This window comes from Pelophylax lessonae, assembly GCF_965119305.1.
Source record: "Pelophylax lessonae genome assembly, chromosome: 5".
In the NCBI taxonomy this organism is placed as follows: domain Eukaryota; kingdom Metazoa; phylum Chordata; class Amphibia; order Anura; family Ranidae; genus Pelophylax; species Pelophylax lessonae.
In genome coordinates this window covers 286,890,648-286,903,979 of record NC_138772.1, presented here as the reverse complement: position 1 = coordinate 286,903,979, position 13,332 = coordinate 286,890,648, and positions in this window count along the sequence as shown.

The window sequence follows — 13,332 nt, the reverse complement described above, 5'->3', positions numbered from 1 at the left end:
GCAAGTGACACAGTCGGTCATACCACATTTGTAGTTACCTCTACAGTGTAGCCAGGTAGGGGATTGTTTAGGTTTTTTGGAAAGATAAAGGCTGGGTGATAAGACATTGCCCAAAGTGACAGCTCTTTTGGCAACTATATTGACTCCCTCGTTTAGAATATTGGCACATATGTCATCAGTATTGAGAAGCGGTAAATGTTTCTGAATGATTGTTTTGACTTTGTAAAATTCTAAACTATATGGGAGAGACAACGTAATGGAGGGCATAGGTTTAGAATTTTTTGTGTGGGTAAATGGAGAGCGGTGCTGTCTATGTTTACTGCTGGCTTTGGATTTCTGATTGGCAAGTTTATTCGGAGTATTATTTGTGTTGGAACATGGTTGTTTATTTAGGAGATCAGTTCGATCTCTATTAAGAGCCATAACATATGCTCTGTTAATCATCCATTGCGGATATCCTCTAGCAAGGAATCTAGATCGTAAAGAAAGTGATTCTTTTTTAAAATCCGCAATGTTCTTGCATATTCGGCGCAATCTCAAGAACTGCCCAACCGGTATGCCTTTCAGTGTATGCATTGGGTGGCTAGATTTTGCATGTAACAGGCTGTTGCCTGACAATGGTTTCCTATACAGATTAGAAACAACTCTGTCACCCCAATGACTCAAGGAAACATCTAAAAATTCGATTTTATCTGGGCTCCTGTGTCCCGTGAATTTTAGGTTAACCGAATTGTCATTGAGGTACTTCAGAAATGCATTTAATTCAACATCATGATGGCAGACAAAGATCAGATCGTCAATGTATCTAAAGAACAGAGCGATCTGATCTCTGAAGGGATTTCCACCTCCAAAGATGTGGGGTCTCTCCCACCAACCCATGTATAGGTTGGCGAGAGAGGGGGAGAACTTGGCTCCCATCGCTGCCCCACATCTTTGGAGGTAGAAATCCCCGTCAAAAGTAAAATAATTGTGTGTTAACAAAAATTGAAGGACTTCAAGAATATACAGTTGTTGATCAGCAGGTAGGTTGGTATTATGTGACAACGTGGTTTTTATAGCTAGTAGAGCCAGATCATGGGGTATTGAGGAATAGAGGCTGGTGACATCACAGGTGATCCATACATAGTGCTCCTTCCAGACAAAATTTTCCATAATATTTAATAGATGTGTGGTATCTTTCAGGAAACCTGGAAGGCTATGTACTAGACCTTGTAGTTGCCCATCCAACCACTCCCCAAGTTTCTCACAAAGGGACCCAATACCTGAAACGATAGGTCTTCCCAAAATTGGGTCTAAACCTTTGTGGACCTTGGGGAGATGGTGGAATATGGGTGTGACAGGGGAAATAGGGACTAATTTTTCAGTGTCTTTGGTAGAAAAAACCCCTAGAGATGCCCCCTTATTGATCAAGATCATGAGTTGTTTTTTAAAAATGTTGGTGGGGTCATTTTTGAGGGATTGATAGGTGCATGTATCCCCTAACTGCCTGAGGGCCTCTTTTTTATAAATATCGCTATCTAGCACCACAACTGCCCCCCCTTTATCGGCATTTCTGATGACAATAGATGTATCATCTTTTAAGGATTTCAATGACACTCTCTCTTGTCTAGTGAGGTTATCTTGAAATGTGGTTACTACAGGGGGGACTGTGGATGCTAATAAAAATAGATCTTTTTCTACCAATTTCTGAAAAAGGTCCATACTAGAGGATCTAGATTGTATGGGATAGAAGTTGGAAGAGGAAGTGATGGTAATATTCCTCATTCCATCTTGGCCATAATTTTGTATAAACTCATAATTTTCCCTTGCCAAGTCCTCCAACTCAGTGATGGCACAAACTTCACGAAATGTGGATACAGTACCATATGAGTCATTCAAGTGGTTGATGTCAACCAATTCATCGTTGCTGGAGGAAGGCTCATCTTGATTGAAGAAATGTCTCTTTAAAGTTAAATTGCGGATGAACTTATTTATGTTGAGAACAGTTTCAAATGGGTCAAAATGAGCGTGCGGGCAAAAGTTTAAGCCTTTGGATAAAAGGCTGATGTCATCTGCGGTGAGTGGCCTTTTTGATAGATTGATAACATTCGATGTATGTAGATAAGGATCTGAAGACGTATTTTTTGTTGTTACTTCCGATGAGATCTGAGTCGGTGTTGGCCATCTGAATGACCCGCGGTGTCTCCTTCCTCCCCGTCTGGTAGCCTTTTTCCTTTTCTCCTGGTGAATCTCCTGTTTTTCTTGGGGGCCTCGTTTTTTGATGCCGATTGTACATGAGTATTATTCCCTGATCGTGGTGTTTGTGGATACTCCAAAGATGTATCCGATGTAAGGGGTAGAGATGTATCTGTCGCACCCGTCTCTGGGTCAGAAAAGCTAACTCGTTTTTTGGGATGTTGTCGATACCAATTGTTGGCTTTTTTCCATGTGTAGACGTTTTTAGTCTCATAGTCAATCTGATCCCGGAGCAGCTTGTCCTGTTTGCCTTTAATGGTATCTGTTTCTATTTTGTCAATTTTCTCATTTAAGTGTTGGTCAAATTCGATGAAGGAGGGCGTTTCTTTGAATGGAAGTAAATCCGTTTGTAGTTTAGAAATGTCCTCATGTAGTTTGTCTAATTCAAGGGATTTGGAACTGACAATGAGTTTCATTAAATCAAAAGAACATCTTGAAAGCGTGTCAGTCCATTGTTGCTTAAGGTCTTCATTATATAAATCAAAGGTTGGGAATTTTTTGATTCGGAGACCCCTGGGAATTCGTGCAACATCGATGTATTCGTTTAAGGTGGTCTTTTCCCAGTATGCCCTCACTTCCTTTACCATCAATTTTTCTAATTTATGAAAAATAGTTTTGACCGAACATGAAGTATCCTCCTTGGTGTTTTTTAAAGTGGCTTGTGCATCATGTCTGAGAGGATTATTGTTCAGCTGTCTAAGCGTCCGGCTGAGAGGGGGTAATTCCATGTCTGTTATAAAGTGCAATCTGTCTGTACTGTATACAAGTCCATATAATGTGAAGAATATACGGGAGAAGTTCAAATAAAAGAACTCACCGGGCTGGCTGTATTTCACGGAGACAATTGACAACAAAGAGAGAGCCGCTCAGGTGTCAGTTCAATGGGTGGTGCTGGTCAGATCCGCCGTCCAAGCCATGAAGAATCCAAAAAAGTAGACCGCACTCAGGAAAGTAAGATGAAAACAATCAAAACTCCTTTATTCTTCTTCGGTGTAGCAGACAGACAGTACAATGCACATAACAGACGTGCCGGGTTAACGCGTTTCACGAATTAAATCGCTTACTCATAACCATACACTGTGGAGCTGTGGAAGCCGACGTACATTTGTAGGTAAACCAAGGAAAAGGGAGGTGACCGAAGAATGTAATTACTTGCACCTTGAATTGATTAATTGATGAGAAACAGATGTAAGTTCAGCAAGTCCACAGTCCCACAGTGAAAGGCAGATAGATACAAAACTCCTTCACCCAGTGGGGGAATGGAGGTATACATACAAACAATATAAAACCATATTTATGACAAATACAAAAAAATATATATATAAGAATATAAAACAATAGCTGAAAAATCAGGAACCAAAAAATGAATAAAAAACTATTTTTCTTTATCATCAAATGTTTTTGAATGCTTCAAACCCCGATGGCGTAGACATGATAGAAAAAACACAGTATATGTGAAAAATGGTCGTTCGGTGTGTGGAGAGAATCTTTAAAATGTGGATCGTAACTATGTGAAAAAATCGTGCGTAAAAAAGATAAATTGGAATAACATACCAAATATATTTGCTGATATTGATCCTAAAAAAGGTTAAAATAGAAAATATAAAAATGTGTGAAAAAAGTAAAAGTAAAAAATGCTGGTGAAAAAGAGGGAAAAGAAACCACAGTATTGACAATGGTTAAAAGCACGTAAATCCACATGAATGAAATGAAGTAGTGATGGTGAAAAGTGTGAAGAAAAAATGTGAAGAAAAAATGAACTCATGAATTCATGAATATAGAAAATAATTATAATGGTAAACAATCATGAGTGATAGATACAATAGAAATGTGAATTGACATATTAATGAGGACGACTCATATGAAAAATATATATAAGATGTAAAACATAAATTGTCACGCTTATCAGGGGATGAATACCGAAAAAAAGTTTATAGGTTCCCAATATTTACAGATGTATCTAAACTGACACCAAAATCGCCATGTATAAATTCACCAATTGAGAAGTAATTAATTGATCGGTCAAATACATAATTCAGAGAATACACTCAAAAATAGAGAAATATGTATGCAAAATATAGAAAAACCCTTTCATGAAAGTCATTCTATGAAAGTATAATCCACTTGTTTGATTGTATCAGTGAATAATGGGACATATAAATATGGTGAAGATCCAGTAAACATCGATTTGGCATGGAGGATCACCATATATAGAAAATATAATAATGTATAAACTGGAATGGCGGCATGGTGTCAAAGAAAAGGAAGACCCCCTCTTCTAAAGGTGACTTTGTTATTCAAAAATTCATGAATGAATATAGACATTATAACTAGTAACCATGATTGGCAATTTAGACAGCTTATTGGCCTTAAATGAATGCAAATTAATTGCAACAAAAAATTGACAATAGAGATAAAGTGACTGGTGCATACAATGTGTCAAAAAAGGAGGAGGAGCTCGGAGAAGCTCGGAACGAAACTCGAACGGAGCCTCGAAACAGGGGAATAATCATGGCTTGGCATGGGACTTGAAAAGTCTGAAAAATGGAGACCATTTTATTAAGAGGAAAAAGGAAGTAAAATAAAAAGGAAAAAAGAGAAAAAAGGGGAACTCTCGAAGCCATATGGAGCTATGTGACCAAATCCTACAAACCATATTAGATGGCGATCAAAAAACAGAAGCAAATGACTCCTGACATATAGCCATGAATAGCTGCGGGATCCATGGCTAAAAGCCAAAAAAATTTTTTTTTTATTGAAATATAAATAAAAATAAAAATAAAAATAAAAAACCGAAAAAAATTTTTCTTTTTATTAAAAATTTCAAAAAATCAAAAAATCAGAAAAACCAGAAATAAATGTATATGTATGAAAAAAGAAGAAAAGGGGAGAGGGAGACTTACTCATAAAAATGAGTGACGTCCCACTCGAAGTTTAATCCCTGTGGAATGCGAGTTTGAAGCCTAAAAATCCAAGAGACCTCCTTTTTGCATAATATACGGAAAATATCCCCGCCTCTAATAGGTTTAATGATACGCTCTATGACCTGAACCTGTACTAGGGACAAGTCGCCTCCATGGTTATGATTAAAGTGGCGTGCCACATTGGTTGATTTAGATAGTCTGATGTCACTTAGATGTTCCCTGAACCTATCTTTAAGTCTGCGAGTGGTTCTACCCACATATTGTATCAAACAGGCCTTGCAGGTTATAAGATATATGACATATTCTGAATTACAGTTGAAAAACTTTTCTAGATGAAAAGTCCTTTCGCTCACCGAAGACTTAAAGATGTTTCCATGGAGGATATAAGGGCAAGTGACACAGTCGGTCATACCACATTTGTAGTTACCTCTACAGTGTAGCCAGGTAGGGGATTGTTTAGGTTTTTTGGAAAGATAAAGGCTGGGTGATAAGACATTGCCCAAAGTGACAGCTCTTTTGGCAACTATATTGACTCCCTCGTTTAGAATATTGGCACATATGTCATCAGTATTGAGAAGCGGTAAATGTTTCTGAATGATTGTTTTGACTTTGTAAAATTCTAAACTATATGGGAGAGACAACGTAATGGAGGGCATAGGTTTAGAATTTTTTGTGTGGGTAAATGGAGAGCGGTGCTGTCTATGTTTACTGCTGGCTTTGGATTTCTGATTGGCAAGTTTATTCGGAGTATTATTTGTGTTGGAACATGGTTGTTTATTTAGGAGATCAGTTCGATCTCTATTAAGAGCCATAACATATGCTCTGTTAATCATCCATTGCGGATATCCTCTAGCAAGGAATCTAGATCGTAAAGAAAGTGATTCTTTTTTAAAATCCGCAATGTTCTTGCATATTCGGCGCAATCTCAAGAACTGCCCAACCGGTATGCCTTTCAGTGTATGCATTGGGTGGCTAGATTTTGCATGTAACAGGCTGTTGCCTGACAATGGTTTCCTATACAGATTAGAAACAACTCTGTCACCGGAATGACTCAAGGAAACATCTAAAAATTCGATTTTATCTGGGCTCCTGTGTCCCGTGAATTTTAGGTTAACCGAATTGTCATTGAGGTACTTCAGAAATGCATTTAATTCAACATCATGATGGCAGACAAAGATCAGATCGTCAATGTATCTAAAGAACAGAGCGATCTGATCTCTGAAGGGATTTCCACCTCCAAAGATGTGGGGTCTCTCCCACCAACCCATGTATAGGTTGGCGAGAGAGGGGGAGAACTTGGCTCCCATCGCTGCCCCACATCTTTGGAGGTAGAAATCCCCGTCAAAAGTAAAATAATTGTGTGTTAACAAAAATTGAAGGACTTCAAGAATATACAGTTGTTGATCAGCAGGTAGGTTGGTATTATGTGACAACGTGGTTTTTATAGCTAGTAGAGCCAGATCATGGGGTATTGAGGAATAGAGGCTGGTGACATCACAGGTGATCCATACATAGTGCTCCTTCCAGACAAAATTTTCCATAATATTTAATAGATGTGTGGTATCTTTCAGGAAACCTGGAAGGCTATGTACTAGACCTTGTAGTTGCCCATCCAACCACTCCCCAAGTTTCTCACAAAGGGACCCAATACCTGAAACGATAGGTCTTCCCAAAATTGGGTCTAAACCTTTGTGGACCTTGGGGAGATGGTGGAATATGGGTGTGACAGGGGAAATAGGGACTAATTTTTCAGTGTCTTTGGTAGAAAAAACCCCTAGAGATGCCCCCTTATTGATCAAGATCATGAGTTGTTTTTTAAAAATGTTGGTGGGGTCATTTTTGAGGGATTGATAGGTGCATGTATCCCCTAACTGCCTGAGGGCCTCTTTTTTATAAATATCGCTATCTAGCACCACAACTGCCCCCCCTTTATCGGCATTTCTGATGACAATAGATGTATCATCTTTTAAGGATTTCAATGACACTCTCTCTTGTCTAGTGAGGTTATCTTGAAATGTGGTTACTACAGGGGGGACTGTGGATGCTAATAAAAATAGATCTTTTTCTACCAATTTCTGAAAAAGGTCCATACTAGAGGATCTAGATTGTATGGGATAGAAGTTGGAAGAGGAAGTGATGGTAATATTCCTCATTCCATCTTGGCCATAATTTTGTATAAACTCATAATTTTCCCTTGCCAAGTCCTCCAACTCAGTGATGGCACAAACTTCACGAAATGTGGATACAGTACCATATGAGTCATTCAAGTGGTTGATGTCAACCAATTCATCGTTGCTGGAGGAAGGCTCATCTTGATTGAAGAAATGTCTCTTTAAAGTTAAATTGCGGATGAACTTATTTATGTTGAGAACAGTTTCAAATGGGTCAAAATGAGCGTGCGGGCAAAAGTTTAAGCCTTTGGATAAAAGGCTGATGTCATCTGCGGTGAGTGGCCTTTTTGATAGATTGATAACATTCGATGTATGTAGATAAGGATCTGAAGACGTATTTTTTGTTGTTACTTCCGATGAGATCTGAGTCGGTGTTGGCCATCTGAATGACCCGCGGTGTCTCCTTCCTCCCCGTCTGGTAGCCTTTTTCCTTTTCTCCTGGTGAATCTCCTGTTTTTCTTGGGGGCCTCGTTTTTTGATGCCGATTGTACATGAGTATTATTCCCTGATCGTGGTGTTTGTGGATACTCCAAAGATGTATCCGATGTAAGGGGTAGAGATGTATCTGTCGCACCCGTCTCTGGGTCAGAAAAGCTAACTCGTTTTTTGGGATGTTGTCGATACCAATTGTTGGCTTTTTTCCATGTGTAGACGTTTTTAGTCTCATAGTCAATCTGATCCCGGAGCAGCTTGTCCTGTTTGCCTTTAATGGTATCTGTTTCTATTTTGTCAATTTTCTCATTTAAGTGTTGGTCAAATTCGATGAAGGAGGGCGTTTCTTTGAATGGAAGTAAATCCGTTTGTAGTTTAGAAATGTCCTCATGTAGTTTGTCTAATTCAAGGGATTTGGAACTGACAATGAGTTTCATTAAATCAAAAGAACATCTTGAAAGCGTGTCAGTCCATTGTTGCTTAAGGTCTTCATTATATAAATCAAAGGTTGGGAATTTTTTGATTCGGAGACCCCTGGGAATTCGTGCAACATCGATGTATTCGTTTAAGGTGGTCTTTTCCCAGTATGCCCTCACTTCCTTTACCATCAATTTTTCTAATTTATGAAAAATAGTTTTGACCGAACATGAAGTATCCTCCTTGGTGTTTTTTAAAGTGGCTTGTGCATCATGTCTGAGAGGATTATTGTTCAGCTGTCTAAGCGTCCGGCTGAGAGGGGGTAATTCCATGTCTGTTATAAAGTGCAATCTGTCTGTACTGTATACAAGTCCATATAATGTGAAGAATATACGGGAGAAGTTCAAATAAAAGAACTCACCGGGCTGGCTGTATTTCACGGAGACAATTGACAACAAAGAGAGAGCCGCTCAGGTGTCAGTTCAATGGGTGGTGCTGGTCAGATCCGCCGTCCAAGCCATGAAGAATCCAAAAAAGTAGACCGCACTCAGGAAAGTAAGATGAAAACAATCAAAACTCCTTTATTCTTCTTCGGTGTAGCAGACAGACAGTACAATGCACATAACAGACGTGCCGGGTTAACGCGTTTCACGAATTAAATCGCTTACTCATAACCATACACTGTGGAGCTGTGGAAGCCGACGTACATTTGTAGGTAAACCAAGGAAAAGGGAGGTGACCGAAGAATGTAATTACTTGCACCTTGAATTGATTAATTGATGAGAAACAGATGTAAGTTCAGCAAGTCCACAGTCCCACAGTGAAAGGCAGATAGATACAAAACTCCTTCACCCAGTGGGGGAATGGAGGTATACATACAAACAATATAAAACCATATTTATGACAAATACAAAAAAATATATATATAAAAATATAAAACAATAGCTGAAAAATCAGGAACCAAAAAATGAATAAAAAACTATTTTTCTTTATCATCAAATGTTTTTGAATGCTTCAAACCCCGATGGCGTAGACATGATAGAAAAAACACAGTATATGTGAAAAATGGTCGTTCGGTGTGTGGAGAGAATCTTTAAAATGTGGATCGTAACTATGTGAAAAAATCGTGCGTAAAAAAGATAAATTGGAATAACATACCAAATATATTTGCTGATATTGATCCTAAAAAAGGTTAAAATAGAAAATATAAAAATGTGTGAAAAAAGTAAAAGTAAAAAATGCTGGTGAAAAAGAGGGAAAAGAAACCACAGTATTGACAATGGTTAAAAGCACGTAAATCCACATGAATGAAATGAAGTAGTGATGGTGAAAAGTGTGAAGAAAAAATGTGAAGAAAAAATGAACTCATGAATTCATGAATATAGAAAATAATTATAATGGTAAACAATCATGAGTGATAGATACAATAGAAATGTGAATTGACATATTAATGAGGACGACTCATATGAAAAATATATATAAGATGTAAAACATAAATTGTCACGCTTATCAGGGGATGAATACCGAAAAAAAGTTTATAGGTTCCCAATTTTTACAGATGTATCTAAACTGACACCAAAATCGCCATGTATAAATTCACCAATTGAGAAGTAATTAATTGATCGGTCAAATACATAATTCAGAGAATACACTCAAAAATAGAGAAATATGTATGCAAAATATAGAAAAACCCTTTCATGAAAGTCATTCTATGAAAGTATAATCCACTTGTTTGAGTGTATCAGTGAATAATGGGACATATAAATATGGTGAAGATCCAGTAAACATCGATTTGGCATGGAGGATCACCATATATAGAAAATATAATAATGTATAAACTGGAATGGCGGCATGGTGTCAAAGAAAAGGAAGACCCCCTCTTCTAAAGGTGACTTTGTTATTCAAAAATTCATGAATGAATATAGACATTATAACTAGTAACCATGATTGGCAATTTAGACAGCTTATTGGCCTTAAATGAATGCAAATTAATTGCAACAAAAAATTGACAATAGAGATAAAGTGACTGGTGCATACAATGTGTCAAAAAAGGAGGAGGAGCTCGGAGAAGCTCGGAACGAAACTCGAACGGAGCCTCGAAACAGGGGAATAATCATGGCTTGGCATGGGACTTAAAAAGTCTGAAAAAAGGAGACCATTTTATTAAGAGGAAAAAGGAAGTAAAATAAAAAGGAAAAAAGAGAAAAAAGGGGAACTCTCGAAGCCATATGGAGCTATGTGACCAAATCCTACAAACCATATTAGATGGCGATCAAAAAACAGAAGCAAATGACTCCTGACATATAGCCATGAATAGCTGCGGGATCCATGGCTAAAAGCCAAAAAAATTTTTTTTTTTATTGAAATATAAATAAAAATAAAAATAAAAAACCGAAAAAAATTTTTCTTTTTATTAAAAATTTCAAAAAATCAAAAAATCAGAAAAACCAGAAATAAATGTATATGTATGAAAAAAGAAGAAAAGGGGAGAGGGAGACTTACTCATAAAAATGAGTGACGTCCCACTCGAAGTTTAATCCCTGTGGAATGCGAGTTTGAAGCCTAAAAATCCAAGAGACCTCCTTTTTGCATAATATACGGAAAATATCCCCGCCTCTAATAGGTTTAATGATACGCTCTATGACCTGAACCTGTACTAGGGACAAGTCGCCTCCATGGTTATGATTAAAGTGGCGTGCCACATTGGTTGATTTAGATAGTCTGATGTCACTTAGATGTTCCCTGAACCTATCTTTAAGTCTGCGAGTGGTTCTACCCACATATTGTATCAAACAGGCCTTGCAGGTTATAAGATATATGACATATTCTGAATTACAGTTGAAAAACTTTTCTAGATGAAAAGTCCTTTCGCTCACCGAAGACTTAAAGATGTTTCCATGGAGGATATAAGGGCAAGTGACACAGTCGGTCATACCACATTTGTAGTTACCTCTACAGTGTAGCCAGGTAGGGGATTGTTTAGGTTTTTTGGAAAGATAAAGGCTGGGTGATAAGACATTGCCCAAAGTGACAGCTCTTTTGGCAACTATATTGACTCCCTCGTTTAGAATATTGGCACATATGTCATCAGTATTGAGAAGCGGTAAATGTTTCTGAATGATTGTTTTGACTTTGTAAAATTCTAAACTATATGGGAGAGACAACGTAATGGAGGGCATAGGTTTAGAATTTTTTGTGTGGGTAAATGGAGAGCGGTGCTGTCTATGTTTACTGCTGGCTTTGGATTTCTGATTGGCAAGTTTATTCGGAGTATTATTTGTGTTGGAACATGGTTGTTTATTTAGGAGATCAGTTCGATCTCTATTAAGAGCCATAACATATGCTCTGTTAATCATCCATTGCGGATATCCTCTAGCAAGGAATCTAGATCGTAAAGAAAGTGATTCTTTTTTAAAATCCGCAATGTTCTTGCATATTCGGCGCAATCTCAAGAACTGCCCAACCGGTATGCCTTTCAGTGTATGCATTGGGTGGCTAGATTTTGCATGTAACAGGCTGTTGCCTGACAATGGTTTCCTATACAGATTAGAAACAACTCTGTCACCCCAATGACTCAAGGAAACATCTAAAAATTCGATTTTATCTGGGCTCCTGTGTCCCGTGAATTTTAGGTTAACCGAATTGTCATTGAGGTACTTCAGAAATGCATTTAATTCAACATCATGATGGCAGACAAAGATCAGATCGTCAATGTATCTAAAGAACAGAGCGATCTGATCTCTGAAGGGATTTCCACCTCCAAAGATGTGGGGTCTCTCCCACCAACCCATGTATAGGTTGGCGAGAGAGGGGGAGAACTTGGCTCCCATCGCTGCCCCACATCTTTGGAGGTAGAAATCCCCGTCAAAAGTAAAATAATTGTGTGTTAACAAAAATTGAAGGACTTCAAGAATATACAGTTGTTGATCAGCAGGTAGGTTGGTATTATGTGACAACGTGGTTTTTATAGCTAGTAGAGCCAGATCATGGGGTATTGAGGAATAGAGGCTGGTGACATCACAGGTGATCCATACATAGTGCTCCTTCCAGACAAAATTTTCCATAATATTTAATAGATGTGTGGTATCTTTCAGGAAACCTGGAAGGCTATGTACTAGACCTTGTAGTTGCCCATCCAACCACTCCCCAAGTTTCTCACAAAGGGACCCAATACCTGAAACGATAGGTCTTCCCAAAATTGGGTCTAAACCTTTGTGGACCTTGGGGAGATGGTGGAATATGGGTGTGACAGGGGAAATAGGGACTAATTTTTCAGTGTCTTTGGTAGAAAAAACCCCTAGAGATGCCCCCTTATTGATCAAGATCATGAGTTGTTTTTTAAAAATGTTGGTGGGGTCATTTTTGAGGGATTGATAGGTGCATGTATCCCCTAACTGCCTGAGGGCCTCTTTTTTATAAATATCGCTATCTAGCACCACAACTGCCCCCCCTTTATCGGCATTTCTGATGACAATAGATGTATCATCTTTTAAGGATTTCAATGACACTCTCTCTTGTCTAGTGAGGTTATCTTGAAATGTGGTTACTACAGGGGGGACTGTGGATGCTAATAAAAATAGATCTTTTTCTACCAATTTCTGAAAAAGGTCCATACTAGAGGATCTAGATTGTATGGGATAGAAGTTGGAAGAGGAAGTGATGGTAATATTCCTCATTCCATCTTGGCCATAATTTTGTATAAACTCATAATTTTCCCTTGCCAAGTCCTCCAACTCAGTGATGGCACAAACTTCACGAAATGTGGATACAGTACCATATGAGTCATTCAAGTGGTTGATGTCAACCAATTCATCGTTGCTGGAGGAAGGCTCATCTTGATTGAAGAAATGTCTCTTTAAAGTTAAATTGCGGATGAACTTATTTATGTTGAGAACAGTTTCAAATGGGTCAAAATGAGCGTGCGGGCAAAAGTTTAAGCCTTTGGATAAAAGGCTGATGTCATCTGCGGTGAGTGGCCTTTTTGATAGATTGATAACATTCGATGTATGTAGATAAGGATCTGAAGACGTATTTTTTGTTGTTACTTCCGATGAGATCTGAGTCGGTGTTGGCCATCTGAATGACCCGCGGTGTCTCCTTCCTCCCCGTCTGGTAGCCTTTTTCCTTTTCTCCTGGTGAATCTCCTGTTTTTC